This window comes from Misgurnus anguillicaudatus, chromosome 20, assembly GCF_027580225.2.
Source record: "Misgurnus anguillicaudatus chromosome 20, ASM2758022v2, whole genome shotgun sequence".
Classification (NCBI taxonomy): domain Eukaryota; kingdom Metazoa; phylum Chordata; class Actinopteri; order Cypriniformes; family Cobitidae; genus Misgurnus; species Misgurnus anguillicaudatus.
This window is the reverse complement of record NC_073356.2, coordinates 35,472,748-35,488,461: the sequence shown is the minus strand read 5'-3', so window position 1 is coordinate 35,488,461 and position 15,714 is coordinate 35,472,748. Positions and strand designations below refer to the sequence as shown.

At 42.0% G+C, this 15,714-nt stretch overlaps 1 pseudogene; it reads right to left on the bottom strand.

Moving 5' to 3' along the window:
• Positions 1-12,495, bottom strand: part of LOC141351629 (uncharacterized) — a 254,342-nt pseudogene extending 241,847 nt beyond the window's left edge.
• Positions 12,496-15,714: the final 3,219 nt, after the last annotated feature.

Sequence of the window (15,714 nt, the reverse complement as noted above, 5' to 3'; positions counted from 1 at the left end):
AGAGGTATGTTAGTTCTTCCTCGCTTTTTTGTCCGCTTAATTCATAATTAATGATATTATGCATTGCAGTGACGTTGCTCTCATTTGTGCCCCCCCTGAAAAATGAAGTGCCCGTCCGTGAATTTGTGTCTGGCGCCGGGTCTGCCTAAATGGGTCAGTAGCAACATGAAATAGTCCACTGATATTTACCCACTTGATGCACATGCCCACCGTGCATCGTTTTCTCGGAGGCACCGTGTAGCGGTAAAAAAACGTGCGAGGGCCCGCCATTGCTGCTTGCAGCTATATTTATTTTTTTTAATTTATTTATTTTTTAACACTTTTGGGCATTTTGGGTGCCTAAACATACTCGAAAACTCTTGAAATTTGGCACAGACGTCAAAGTCGTCCGTCATTGCGAACGGGCAAAGGCTGGAACACGGGCGTGGCAAGGGAGCTCTGTAGCGCCCCCTGTAATGCAAAATAAAACATTGGTGCACAGATCGGGCAAACATGTACGCACATGTACGAGAATTGGTACACATATAGATCTCATCGACCCGAACAACTTTCGCACTCTAACCTATTAGCTCCGCCCAACAGGAAGTCGGCCATTTCGGATTGTTTAAAAAATGCATGCAGTGAACTTTTAAATACTCCTTCTAGGGGATTTATACGAATGACACCAAACGTGGTGATCGTGATGTCAAGATATTGTACTTGCTAAATTGCCAAGGGATTTTTGATATCTCAAACGGTTCTGCCATGGCGAGGCGACAAACTTGTGGCGAAATCAGAGAAACAGGAAGTGTCTAATATCTAAGGCAAAAAATGTCTTATTGTGATGACACACAGGGTGTTTGTTCGTCTGAAGATTTCGATCGCATTGATGTGCCTATTGTGACTCCCGGTTATAGCGCCACCACCAGGCGCCAGGAAGTGTGTCAGTCACAAAGGTGGATTTTTTGGACAGTTCCATGTAATGTTCTTTTAAATACTCCTTCAAGATTATTCATGCGATTGACACCAAAAGTGGTCAACATAATGCCGAGACATTGTAGATGATAAATTGCGAAGGGATTTTTGATATCTCGAACGTTATTCCTATGGCAATGTGTCAAGCTTTACTTTCACTTTAAAGGCATATTTAAGCCTTACAGGTGCATGCGATGTTCTTTTAAATACTCCTTCTAGAATATTCAAGTGATTGACTCCAGGAGTTGTGAACATGATGTCGAGACATTGTAGATGATAAATTGCGAAGGGATTTTTGATATCTCGAACGCTGTTCCCATGGCAACGCTCCAAATTTTACTTTTATTTCAGGCATATTTAAGGCTCTTGACGTGCTTATATTAACCTAAAAGTTGGCACACACATGAGAGTTGTCAGCTGTTAAGTCTTGACCAAAAAGGTCAGACTCTTAAGTGGCTCACTAGTGCCTCCGTTTGTCTAAAATGTGGGGTTTCTTTTACCTTCAGTCCCCAAATGGGTCAGTAACAACATTAAATAGCACACTGATATTTACCCACTTGATGCCCTTGCCCACCGTGAATCGTTTTCTCGGACGCACCGTGTAGCGGTAAAAAAACGTGCGAGGGCCCGCCATCGCTGCTTGCAGCTATATTTTATTTATTTTTATTTTTTATTTGTATTTTTTTTCAACACTTTTGGGCATTTTGGGGGCCTTAACATACTCAAAAACTCTTGAAATTTGGCACAGACATCAGAGTCGTCCGTGATCGCCGAAAGCCAAACGCTGGAACACGGGCATGGCACGGGGGCTCTGTAGCGCCCCCTGTAATGCAAAAACAAACAGGAGTGCGCAGATCAGGCTGTGACGAGACTGACAGGTTAGGTTCCATTTGCAACTCTTTATTGATGTAATCAAATAGCAAACAACAGTAAACAATGGGCACATCCAAGTAATCGTAAACGTATAACAGACCAGGTTCGGGGCAGGCGGCAATCAATCATAAACATAAATCAGTCCAAGATCGGGGCAGGCAGAAAGCAGTCGTAGTCGTAATCCAGTCCAAGTTCAGGGCAGGCGGCAAGAATCAATAAACCAAGAGACAGTCCAATATAACACCAGGAAATCAAACACGGGTACACACAGGGAAAACGCTCAGTAATGCTGCTAGGGCAAACAAGACTTCGCAAAGTACAAGTGGCAGAGTCCCAGGTTAAATAGACCCGCTGATACGCTGCAGCTGGTGTGTAATCAGCGGGTCACAGTGCATGATGGGGAATGTAGTCAGTATTCGGGTGAATGGGAAGTACCGGGAGCGTTGGCGCTGACATCCGTCACAGAGCCCCCCCCCTGCGAGCGGCTCCAGACGCGGGAAGTGTTCTTTCGAGGACGACCTCGGGGACGAGGGGCAGGTTTATCCGGGTGTAGTCTGTGAAATTCATGGATGAGGTTGGGATCCAAGATGTCGTTAGCGTTCTCCCACGACCTCTCCTCGGGACCATACCCCTCCCAGTTGACGAGGTACTGCAGGTTGGAGCCCTGACGTCTGGAGTCCAGCAGCTCGCTGACCAGATAGGCCTCTTCTCCGTCCACCATGATGGGAGGGGGCCCTGATCCTCCAGACTCTACAGCCACTCCCGGATCCTCGGCAGGTTTTAACAGGGAAACATGGAAAGTGGGAGAGATACGGTAATTAGGGGGGAGATCAAGACGGTAGGAGACAGGATTAACTTGTTTCAAAATTTTAAAAGGACCAACATACCTGGGACTCAACTTTTTGCACGGGAGACGAAGTTTCAGGTCTCTGGACGAGAGCCAAACCAACTGACCGGGTTCGTAGTGGGGTTCTGGGGTTCTATGGCGATCTGCTTTTTCCTTGACCTTCCTGATGGCTCGGGACAGATGGACATGAGCTTCTTGCCAAGTTTCCTGACTTCGGGTGAACCAAGCGTCAATGGCCGGGATGTCTGCGAGTTCTTCATCCCAGGGAAAGATGGGCGGTTGATATCCCAAGACGCATTGAAATGGAGTGAGACCCGTGGAAGTTTTCTTAAGGGAATTCTGTGCATATTCCGCCCAAGGTAGGAAGCGACACCAGTCATGCTGATTCTTGTGACAGTAAACTCTGAGAAACTTAGTTAATTCTTGATTAAGACGTTCAACTTGACCATTGGATTGTGGGTGATAACCGGATGTAAGACTGATGTTGATATTAAGAGCTTTGAAGAATGCTTTCCATACCTTGGACGTGAATTGCGGTCCCCGGTCAGATACGATGTCCTCAGGAAGTCCGTAATACCTGAACACACAATGCAGCAGCTGTTCAGCGGTTTCCATGGCGGATGGCAGCTTGGGCAGAGGGATAAAACGACATGCTTTAGAGAAACGGTCAATGACAGAAAGTACCACTGTGTTACCATCAGACCTGGGCAGATCCGTCACAAAATCCACCGCTATGTGAGACCATGGTCTCTGTGGGATCACAAGGGGTTGGAGGAGACCAGCTGGGTTCTGGTGTGGGGTCTTACTGGCTGCGCAAGCCGTACAGGCGTTCACCACCGCGCTGACATCAGGTAACATGGATTGCCACCAAAACTTATTCTTCAGCATCACCAACGTAGAGTTAATGCCCGGGTGCCCAGAAGAGAGAGATGTGTGTACCCATTGAATGACCTGCTTCCTGTGAGAAGGAGGAACGTAAGTACGGTCTGCAGGGCATTCCGCTGGTGGTGGGTTAGCATTGTTGAGCTGGTTCTGATAGAGGAAAGATGCGTCCTCTAGGTGGCACAGCATCGGGTAACAGTTCAATAGCACAATCACTGGTTCGATGAGGTGGTAACTGTGTGGCTTTGATCTTGCTGAATGCAATGGCAAGATCTGAATACTCGTGGGGAACATTATCAGGTAAACTGGGTACTGGATTAATTTGTGACGTGCATACAGAAAGATCAGGTGACTCACTCAAACAGGATTTCATACACTTATCACTCCACTTCAGAATGCTCTTTTCCTTCCAAGAAACGAGTGGATTGTGTAAATGCAACCAAGGGAATCCCAGAATGACTGGATTGTGAGGAGATGATATGACGTAAAACACAATCTCTTCTGTGTGGTCGTGTTCGGTAACCAGTGTGATGCTTTGAGTGATGTGCGTGACGTGACCGGTGCCCAATGGTCGTCAGTCTAACGCTGCGATAGAGAGAGGGGGTACACAAGGGGTTACTGAGATTCCATGAGACTTCACTAATCCCGCATCAATAAAGTTTCCCGCAGCCCCGGAATCAAGTAAAGCTTTGGTATAAACTTTACTTTGTTGCCATGACAATGAGACAGAAACTTCCATACATTCAAATGTAGTAGACGGAATAGATGCACTCACCCGACCTAAGCGTGTCTGAGCTGGTCGTGAGGGACAGACAGCCAGGACATGGCCAGCTTCACCACAATACAGGCATAAACGTTGACGAAAGCGGCGTTCTCTCTCATCCGCCGTGAGTCGTGCTCTGCCCACTTGCATGGGTTCACTCGTGTCAGGTGAAGGTACTGAATGAGTTGTGTAAGTCTCAAATACACGGACTGGTCTGCGACTGCGTATTAAATTATCCACTCGTATAGCCAACTTGACGAATTCATCAAAACTCCTCCCTTCGTCACGGCAAGCTAACTCGGACTGTAGTTCTTGACTTAAACCTTGACGAAACAATGTCTTCAATGTATCTTCAACCCAGTTGGTCTGTGCGGCGAGTGTGCGGAAGGTCAGAGCGAATTCGGCCGCTGAGCGGCGCCCCTGTCTAAGGGAGAGTAGTTGTTCACCTGGGTCTCGACCTCCTGCTGGGTGTTCAAACACAGCTCGCATGGTGCTCTTAAACTCATCAAAGGTACTTTGGTTAAAGTTGCCAGCTGCCCACAATGCCGTAGCCCACTCTAATGCTTTCCCAGTAAGCAAAGAACAAATCAATGAGATTTTACTAACCTCCGTGGTGTAAATGTGGAGTTGCTGGGCGATGAAGAGCTCACACTGCATGAGAAAGCCTTTACATCGATCTGGGGTGCCATCAAACTTTTCAGGGAATGCCAGACGGGGTGTCACTGAAGCCGGAGGCGTGGCTATGGGTCGAGGTGGAGGAGGCGTGGGAGCTGGTGTAGCGGCGTTGTTAGCCGCTGTAGCTAAGCTCTGTACAGAGCGAGCTAATTCCTCCGTGAGAGATGTCAGTCGGACTAACTGATGTTGATGAGCCGCCAGGATGTTTGCTTGTGTGGACAGCTCGCCTGTAAGCTGTGCCACGGTTGCTGGAACCTGTGGTGGCGAAGTCTTCTGTGACGAGACTGACAGGTTAGGTTCCATTTGCAACTCTTTATTGATGTAATCAAATAGCAAACAACAGTAAACAATGGGCACATCCAAGTAATCGTAAACGTATAACAGACCAGGTTCGGGGCAGGCGGCAATCAATCATAAACATAAATCAGTCCAAGATCGGGGCAGGCAGAAAGCAGTCGTAGTCGTAATCCAGTCCAAGTTCAGGGCAGGCGGCAAGAATCAATAAACCAAGAGACAGTCCAAAATAACACCAGGAAATCAAACACGGGTACACACAGGGAAAACGCTCAGAAATGCTGCTAGGGCAAACAAGACTTCGCAAAGTACAAGTGGCAGAGTCCCAGGTTAAATAGACCCGCTGATACGCTGCAGCTGGTGTGTAATCAGCGGGTCACAGTGCATGATGGGGAATGTAGTCAGTATTCGGGTGAATGGGAAGTACCGGGAGCGTTGGCGCTGACATCCGTCACACAGGCAAACATGTACGCACATGTACAAATGTTGATACACATATAGATCTCATCGACCTGAACAACTTTCGCACTCTAACCTATTAGCTCCGCCCAACAGGAAGTCGGCCATTTTGGATTGTTTAAAAAATGCATGCGGTGAACTTTTGAATACTCCTCCGAGGGAATACATGGGATTGACACCAAACGTGGTGATCATGATGTCGAGACATTGTACTTGCTAAATTGCGAAGGGATTTTTGATATCTCGAACGGTTCTGACATGGCAAGGCGACAAATTTGTGGCGAAATCAGAGAAACAGGAAGTGTCTAATATCTTAGGCAAAAAATGTCTTTTGTTTGTCTGAAGATTCCGAACGCCATGATGTGCCTATTGTGAGTCTCGGGTATAGCGCCACCACCAGGCGCCAGGAAGTGTGTCAGTCACAAAGGTGGATTTCTTTGACAGTTCCAAGCGATGTTCTTTTAAATACTCCTTCTAGGATTTTCATGCGATTGACACCAAAAGTGGTCAACATGATGCCGAGGCATAGTAGATGATAAATTGCGAAGGGATTTTTGATATCTCCAACGCTGTTCCCATGGCAACGCGTCAAATTCAGGCATGTTTAGGGCTTTTGGCATGCTTAGATTAACCTAAAACTTGGCAAACACATTATAGTTGTCGGCTGTTAAGTGTGCACAAAAAGGTCAGATAAAGGCGTGTCTCTTAAGTGGCACACTAGCGCCCCCGTTTGTCTAAAATGTGGGGTTCTTTTACCTACAGTCCGCAAATGGGTCAGTAACAACATAAAATAGCCCACTGATATTTACCCACTTGATGCACTTGCCCACCGTGCATCGTTTCCTCCGAGGCATCGTATAGCGGTAAAATAACGTGCAAGGCCCGCCATTGCTGCTTGCAGCTATATTTTTTATTAGGGCCCGAGCACCGAGGAGCAGGCCAGAATGGCCTGCACCGAAAGGTGCGAAGCCCTATTGGTTTTGCTCGAATTTATTATTATTATTATTTTTTTTTTTTTAACACTTTTGGGCATTTTGGGTGCCTTAACATACTCGAAAACTCTTGAAATTTGGCACAGACGTCAGAGTCGTCCGTCATTGCGAACGGGCAAAGGCTGGAACACGGGCGTGGCACGGGGGCTCTGTAGTGCCCCCTGTAATGCAAAAAAAAACATTGATGCACAGATCGTGCAAACATGTACGCACATGTACGAGAGTTGGTACGCATATAGATCTCATCGACCCGAACAACTTTCGCGCTCTAACCTATTAGCTCCGCCGAACAGGAAGTCTGCCATTTTGAATTGTTTAAAAAATGCATGCGGTGAACTTTTAAATACTCCTCCTAGGGGATTCATGCGAATGACACCAAACGTAGTGATCATGATGAAGAGACATTGTACTTGCTAAATTGTGAAGGGATTTTTGATATCTCGAACGGTTCTGCCATGGCGAGGCGACGAATTCATGTGTCAGTCACAAAGGTGGATTTTTTTGAAAGTTCAATCCAATGTTCTTTTAAATACTCCTTCTAGAATATTCATGCAAGTGACACCAAAAGTGGTCAACATGATGCTGAGACATTGTAGATGATAAATTGTGAAGGGATTTTTGATATCTCGAACGCTGCTCCCATGGCAACGGGTCAAACTTTACGTTCATTTTAAAGGCGTATTTAAGCCTTACAGTTTCATGCAGTGAACTTTTAAATACTCCTTCCAGGAAATTGATGTGCTTGACTCCAGAAGTGGTCAACATGATGCTGAGACATTGTAGATGATAAATTGCGAACAGATTTTTGATCTCAAACTCTGTTCCCATGGCCACACGTCAAACTTTACTTTGATTTCAGGCTTATTTAAGGCTCTTGCCGTGCTTAGATTAACTTTAAATTTGGCACACACATCAGATTTGTCGGCTGTTAAGTGTGCACAAAAAGGTCAGACATAGGCGTGTCTCTTAAGTGGCTCACTAGTGCCCCTGTTTGTCTAAAATGTGGGGTTTCTTTAACCTACAGTCCCCAAATGGGTCAGTAACAACATAAAATAGTCTTCTGATATTTACCCACTTGATGCCCTTGCCCGCCGTGCATCGTTTTCTCGGAGGCACCGTGTAGCGGTAAAAAAACGCGCGAGGGCCCGCCATTGCTGCTTGCAGCTATATATATATATATATATATATATATATTTATTTTTTTAACACTTTTGGGCATTTTGGGTGCCTTAACATACTCGAAAACTCTTGAAATTTTTGATATCTTGAACGATGTTCCCATGGCAACGCCTCAAACTTTACTCTCATTTTAAAGGCATATTTAAGCCTTACAGTTGCATGCAGTAAACTTTTAAATACTCCTTCTAGGATATTAATGCGATTGACACCAAACGTGGTGATCATGATGCCGAGACATAGTAGATGATAAATTGCGAAAAGATTGTTGATATCTCGAACGTTGTTTTCATGGCAACGCGTCAAACTTTGCTTTCATTTTCCAGCATATTTAAGACTGACAGTTACATGCAGTGAACTTTTAAACACTCCTTCTAGAGGATTCATGCGATTGAAACCCAATGAGTTCAACATGAGGACAAGACATTAAAGATGATAAATTGTGAAGGGATTTTTGACATCTCGAACGCTGTTCCCATGGCAACTCATCAAACTTTACTTCTATTTTAGGCATATTTAAGGCTCTTGGCGTGCTTAGATTAGCTTTAAATTTGGCACACACATCAGAGTTGTCGGCTGTTAAGTGTTGACAAAAAGGTCAGATAAAGGCGTGTCTATTTAGTGGCTGACTAGCCCCCCCATTTGTCTAAAATGTCGTATTTCTTTTACCTACATTTCCCAAATGGGTCAGTAACAACATTAAATAGCCCACTGATATTTAGGCACTTGATGCCCTTGCCCACCATGCATCGTTTTCCCTGAGGCACCGTGTAGTGGTAAAAAAAACGTGCAAGGGCCCGCCATCACTGCTTGCAGCTATATTTTTATTATTAGGGCCTGAGCACCGAGGAGCAGGCCAGAATGGCCTGCACCGAAAGGTGCGAAGCCCTATTGTTTTTGCTCGGATTTATTATTAGGTTTTTTTTTTACACTTTTGGGCATTTTGGGTGCCTAAACATACTCGAAAACTCTTGAAATTTGGCACAGACGTCAAAGTCGTCCGTCATTGCGAACGGGCAAAGGCTGGAAAACGGGCGTGGCAAGGGAGCTCTGTAGCGCCCCCTGTAATGCAAAATAAAACATTGGTGCACAGATCGGGCAAACATGTACGCACGTGTACGAAAGTTGGTACGCATATAGATCTCATCGAGCCGAACCACTTTCGCACTCAAACCTATTAGCTCCGCCCCACAGGAAGTCGGCCACTTTTGATTGTTTGATAGTTCTAACTAATAAATATGCCTTTCTGGACAAATTTCAAAGTGAAAGTGTAATACCGCTTTTATCCACTAGATGGATAAAACTGCCAATTTATCAAAAATGGAAGTTAAAAATATTTGATGATTTATTTGAACTGCCTTTATGTTTGATAGTCATTCTGAGTCTGATCTCTAACATAAATTACTTTACAAAAACGCATTTTTTAAGCTTTTTGCTCAAAATGTTGTATTTTTTAAGAGAAATATCCATATTTCAGTAGTCAAATTAAGTGGAAAAAGTAAATATATAATGAAACGTTTTTTCCCCATTTTGTTTGTTTGTTTGTTGTTTGTTTGTTTGAAAGCAGAGGGTGTGTTCTTTAATTTGATATAATTTGTATGTTTATATATTTATAGAAGATAATTTTTCCTGCAACGAATTTTGTGAAACTTTTGTTAAAATCACAAAAATGTAGGTGGGCAACTTTTCTCAAAAAAGCTGGCGGTGAATGAGTTAAAAACGCATGTGATGAACTTTTAAATACTCCTCTTATTTATGCGATTGACACCAAACGCGGTGAACATGATGCCTAGAAATTGGAGATGCTAAATTGCGAAGGGATTTTTGATATCTCAAACGGTTCTGCCATGGCGAGTCAAAAAAAATTATGTTGAAATCAGAGAAACAGGAAGTGTCTAATATCTAAGGCAAAAAAGTCTTATTGTGATGACAAGCGGTGTGTTTGTTCGTCTGAAGATTCCGATCGCATCGATGTGCCTATTGTGAGTCTCGGGTATAGCGCCACCAACAGGCGCCAGGAAGTGTGTCAGTAATGAACTTTTAAATACTTCTCCTAGGGAATTCATACGATTGACACCAAACGTGGTGATCATGATGCCGAGACATTGGACTTGCTAAATTGTGAAGGGATTATTGATATCTCGAACGGTGCTGCCATGACGAAGCGACAAATTTATGGTAAATTCAGAGAAACAGGAAGTGTCTATTATCTAAAGCAAAAAATATCTTATTGGGATGATACGCAGTGTGTATGCTCGGCCAAGGATTCCGATCGCATCGATGTGCCTATTGTGAGTCTCGGGTATAGCGCCACTAACAGGCATCAGGAAGTGTGGCAGTCACAAAAGGTGGATTTTTTGACAGTTCCATGTGATGTTCTTTTAAATACTCCTCCTAGGACTTTCATGCGATTGACACCAAAAGTGGTCAACATGATGCTTTTGTAGATGATAAATTGCGAAGGGATTTTTGATATCTTGAACGCTGTTCCCATGGCAACACGTCAAACTTTACTTTCATTTTAAAGTCATATTTAAGCCTTTCAGTTGCATGCAGTGAACTTTTAAATACTCCTTCTAGAATATTCATGCGATTGACACCAGAAGTGGCAACATGATGCCGAGACATTGTAGACGCTAAATTGCGAAGGAATTTGTGACATCTCGAACGCTGTTCCCATGGCAACGCGTCAAACTTGACTTTTATTTCAGGCATATTTAAGGCTCTTGGCGTGCTTAGATTAACTTTAAATTTGGCACACACATCAGATTTGTCGGCTGTTAACTGTTGACAAAAAGATCAGATAAAGGTGTGTATATTTAGTGGCTCACTAGCGCCCCCGTTTGTCTAAAATGTGGGGTTTCTTTTACCTACAGTACCTAAATGGATCAGTAGCAACATGAAATAGTCCACTGATATTTACCCACTTGATGCACATGCCCACCGTGTGTCGTTTTCTCGGAGGCACCGTGTAGCGGTAAAAAATTGTGCGAGGGCCCACCATCGCTGCTTGCAGCTATATTTTATTATTTTTTTCAACACTTGAGCTAATTTGGGTTCCTTAACAAACTCGAAAACTCTTGAAACTTGGCACACATGTCAAAGTCCTGTACCACTAGGTTCATGCAAAGGCTGAAACACGGGCGTGGCACTAGGGCTCTGTAGCGCCCCCTGTAATGCAAAAACAAACATTGATGCACAGATCGGGCAAAAATGGGCAAACGCTGTTCCCATGGCAACGCTTCAAAATTAACTATAATTTTAAAGGCATATTTAAGCCTTACAGCTGCATGCAGTGAACTTTTAAATACTTCTCCTAAGGAAATAATGTGATTGACTCCAGAAGTGGTCAAAATGATGCCGAGACATTGTAGATGATAAATTGTGAAGGGATTTTTCACATCTCGAATGTTGTTCCCATGGCAACGCATCAAACTTTACTTTTATTTTCAGGCATATTTAAGGCTCTTGGCGTGCTTAGAATAACTTTAAATTTGGCACACACATCAAAGTTGTCGACTGTTAGATGTGGACAAACAGGCAAGACATAGGTGTGTCTCTTAAATCGCTCAGTATCACCCCAGTTTGTCTAAAATGTGGGTTTTTTTACCTTCAGTCCCCAAATGTGTTAGTAACAACAATAAATTGCCCACTGATATTTACCCACTTGATGCCCTTGCCCACCGTGCATCGTTTTCTCAGAGGCACCGTGTAGCGGTAAAAAACGTGCGAGGGCCCGCCATCGCTGCTTGCAGCTATATTTTAAGCTTTGTTTTCATTTATAGCCTACTAGTGAAACTATACTCCCGAGTTTTAAGTATGAAATACAAAAAAGGCTGTTAACCTTTTTAATGCACTGTAAGCTGGATCTGCCAAATGTAAAAGTACAGTAGTGTAATACGTCACCTCCTGCCACCTATGTTCAGTAATAAGTGATGTCTGGTTGTTCCCCTTAAAACGAGTCACAAAATCTCTCTCAATAACATTCAGCCATCAGGTATTCCATCTGATTTAAAATTATAATCAAATAACAAACATTAAATCCACTTCTGATAGCATTTTAGTGTCATAAAGAAATCAATGTAGTTACTGAAAGTATTTGATGTGGTTAAACCTGTTCCTGTCTAACTTACTCCAGTTTATATAACCGAGTACTAACTTTATAAACATTCAATCTGTGTTATACTGCCCTACAAAGGCAAAAGACCTTAACTCACTAGAGTGTGGAACTAATAAAAATGACTTTAAAGTTTAGACTTTTCATTGACTTTAGTTGTCAGTTATTTTCTTGATTTTTATTTTCTTGAAAAAACAACAAAATTGATTCAAGATACTTATCCACATGATAAAGGAGGTCTTGAATGTCCCAAAAATATCAATAACTAATTTTCGTCCAAAAACGAAGGCCTTTTGCCTAAATTGTAGGGCAGTATATTTGTGTCACTTACCTGTTAGTGAATATCAGCTGTGTTCACTTCGCTCTTATAACGACTGAATAAATATTCTGTTGTTTCATTAAAGTCTGATCATTCAGTTAAAGTTTCTGTTGTTGTTCATCAAATAGTTTCACTTACTTGCAAGGCTACAATGACATTATACTGTAACTCCACCCAAACGCTATATTTACACCTGGGTGTGAAACGGCTGAGATTTATAAACTCTTCTTATAATCTCTCTGAGTGTGTGTTTACAGTGTTTTATCAGAAAATACATCATTAGACTTACAGCAAGTTTACTATTGTGTACATTTCCAAGAAAAAAAAAAACAAAATAGGCTACAAATATTTTATTAAGGCAAACAGAAATGTTTGGGATAGTTAAGGTGTGTACAAGCTAACATTATGTAATAATGCCACACACAGGAGACGAGGAGTATGACAATGATATATAATAATAGAAACAAGTTAAGGCAAGGCAAGGCAAGGCAAGGCAAGTTTATTTGTATAGCACATTTCATACACAGAGGTCATTCAAAGTGCTTTACATAGAAATGAGAAAACAATATATACAAGAAAAAAGAAAACGTAAAAATAATAGATACACAATAAAATCACAATAAAAACAGAGATACATGAGAATTTAAAATAACAATTAAAGAAAATAAATGTCATTTTAATAAAAACAGTTTAAAATGTTAAAAAGAATAAAACAGAAGTAAAAGTGACTTCAGTTAAAAGTGCAGTCAGTGTGAAGCAGCACAGTGCTCATTCGGTAAATGCAGAGTTAAACAAATGTGTTTTTAATCTAGATTTAAAAGTGTTTAGTGTTGAGGCACATCTGATCTCTTCTGGAAGCTGTTTCCAGCTAGAGGTGGCATAATAACTAAATGCTGACGCACCTTGTTTTGAGTGAACCCTTGGTGTTTCTAACTGACCTGATCCTAATAATCTGAGTAATCTTATAGGTTTATATTTAATTAGCATATCAGTCATGTATTTGGGTCATAAGCCATGAAGTGATTTATAAACTAGTAGTAATACTTTTAAACTATTGTAAATGTAACTGGAAGTCAGTGTTAGGACCTGAGGACTGGAGTAATGTGCTCAGATTTTTTGGTTCTGGTCAGAATTCTGGCAGCAGTGTTTTGTATGAGCTGCAGCTGTCTAATGGTCTTTTGGGGGATCCCAGTAAGAAGTCCATTGCAGTAATCCACCCTGCTGGTGATGAAAGCATGAACAAGTTTCTCTAAGTCCTGTCTTGAGACAAAACAGCTAATTCTGGCAATATTTCTGAGATAGTAGTAAGCTGATTTGCTTATCGCTTTCACGTGACTACTGAAATTAAGGTCCCCTAGAGTCAAGGTATGTGTTAACCTTGAGAGTTTCATCTTTATTTCCAAATACAATGACTTCAGTTTTGTCTTTGTTTTACTGGAGGAAGTTTTGATGCATCCAACAGTTAATTTCATCAATGCATTTACATAGAGAGTCAATGGGGCTGTAGTCATTCGGTGACAGGGCTTAGTGTATCTGGGTGTCATCTGCATAGCTGTGGTAAGCAATTTGGTTCTTTTTCATTATTTGACCAAGTGGGAGCATATACACTTAAACAAAAGCGGTGCAAGAATTGAACCCTGCGGGACTCCACATGTCATGGGTGTCCATTCAGATTTATTTTAGGAGAGGCTTAACAATTGCTGTTTTTAATGACTCTGGAAAAGTGCCTGTGATCAGAGAGGTATTTACTATTTTTAAGAGGTCAGTTTCTATCAGTTAAGTACCTTTTTGAGAAAAGATGTGGGGAGCGTGTCAAGGCTGCTAGTTGATGCTTTAACTCTTTCACCGCCATTGACGAGATATCTCGTCAATTAAGAGAAAACGCTTCACCACCAATGACGAGATTTTCCGTCTTTTCCGCAATACCGCTATTATCCACCATTCCGCAACTTTTTAAACCCGGAAGTATTGCCCTATGGCAAGTGGCTGCATGTGCGTGTCTGTTTTAAAGATCTCTCTGAATGGGATCTCTATGAAAAGTCCGTCACAAAAATGGAATTATCTCTGCTTTTTGCAGAAACCTATCCATATTCAAAAGCTGGTTACAAAAGAACTACTGAAGGTAGGATGAAACGGGGTTTTTTCTTTGAAAGCAGAGGGTCTGTTCTTTCATTTGGTATATTGTATGTTTATATATTTAAAGAAGAACATTTTCTGGAAGGCATTAAACTTTGGTGAAAATCATGAAAAACGCTGGCACTGGCTGGCAACTTTTTTAAAAAACGCTGGCGGTGAAAGAGTTAAGATGTTGTACTGTTTCTTCCAAGGTTTTTATATCAATTATGTCAAATTCTGAGAGAATGACTAATTTCTAAGGTTGTTGCAATGCTATCTGACTGACCACAGTACAGTATGAGGCCGTATTGATCGTCATTCTGATATTACTGATCTTCTCAGAGAAAAAGGTTGCAAACTCATTACATTTGTTGTCAGAGAGCATTTCACTAGGAACTTGATTTGGGGGGTTTGTTAGTCTCTCTACAGTAGCAAAAAGAGTGCGAGTGTTGTTTATGTTTTTGTTTATAATGTTTGAAAAGAAGGTCTGTCTAGCTGTGCCTAGTTCTACATTGAAAGCACGAAGACTGTCCTTATAGATGCTATAATGTACTTCAAGTTTTGTTTTCCACCACATACGTTCAGCTTTTCTGCATGTTCTTTTCATGTGCTGTACTGCTGTTGTATTTCTGCAGGGTGCTTTACGTCTGCCAGTGATCACCCTGACCTTTACTGGAGCTATACCATCAATAGCATCTTTAACTTTTATGTTAAAGTTTTCAAGGAGAACATCAACAGAGTCTGCCGATATGTTTGGCAACATTGATATAGCATTCATAAATACCTCACTGATATTCTCATTTATGAACCTTTTTTTGACATAGACAGATCTAGCATCAGTGGCAGGACAGATCAATAAATCAAAGTAAACACAGAAATGGTCAGATAGTGCTTCATCCTTGATTAAAGTGGATGAAATGTTTAGACCCTTGCTAATGAGCAGATCAAGAGTGTGTCCCCGATTGTGTGTAGGACCTTGCACGTGCTGGGTCAGATCAAAAGTGTTTAAAACATTTAACAGTTCAATTGCAGTATTGTTTTCTGCATTGTCTATATGAATATTAAAATCTCCAGCAATAACAAAATAATCAAATTCAGAGGAAATTGTTGATAAAAGTTCTGTGAATTCATCAACAAATGCTGAGGTGTATTTGGGAGGTCTATAAATAATTGTAAACAGAATGCATGGTGTACCTTTTGGAGCAATACACAAATATTCAAAAGACTGGTAATCACAGCTGAACAAAT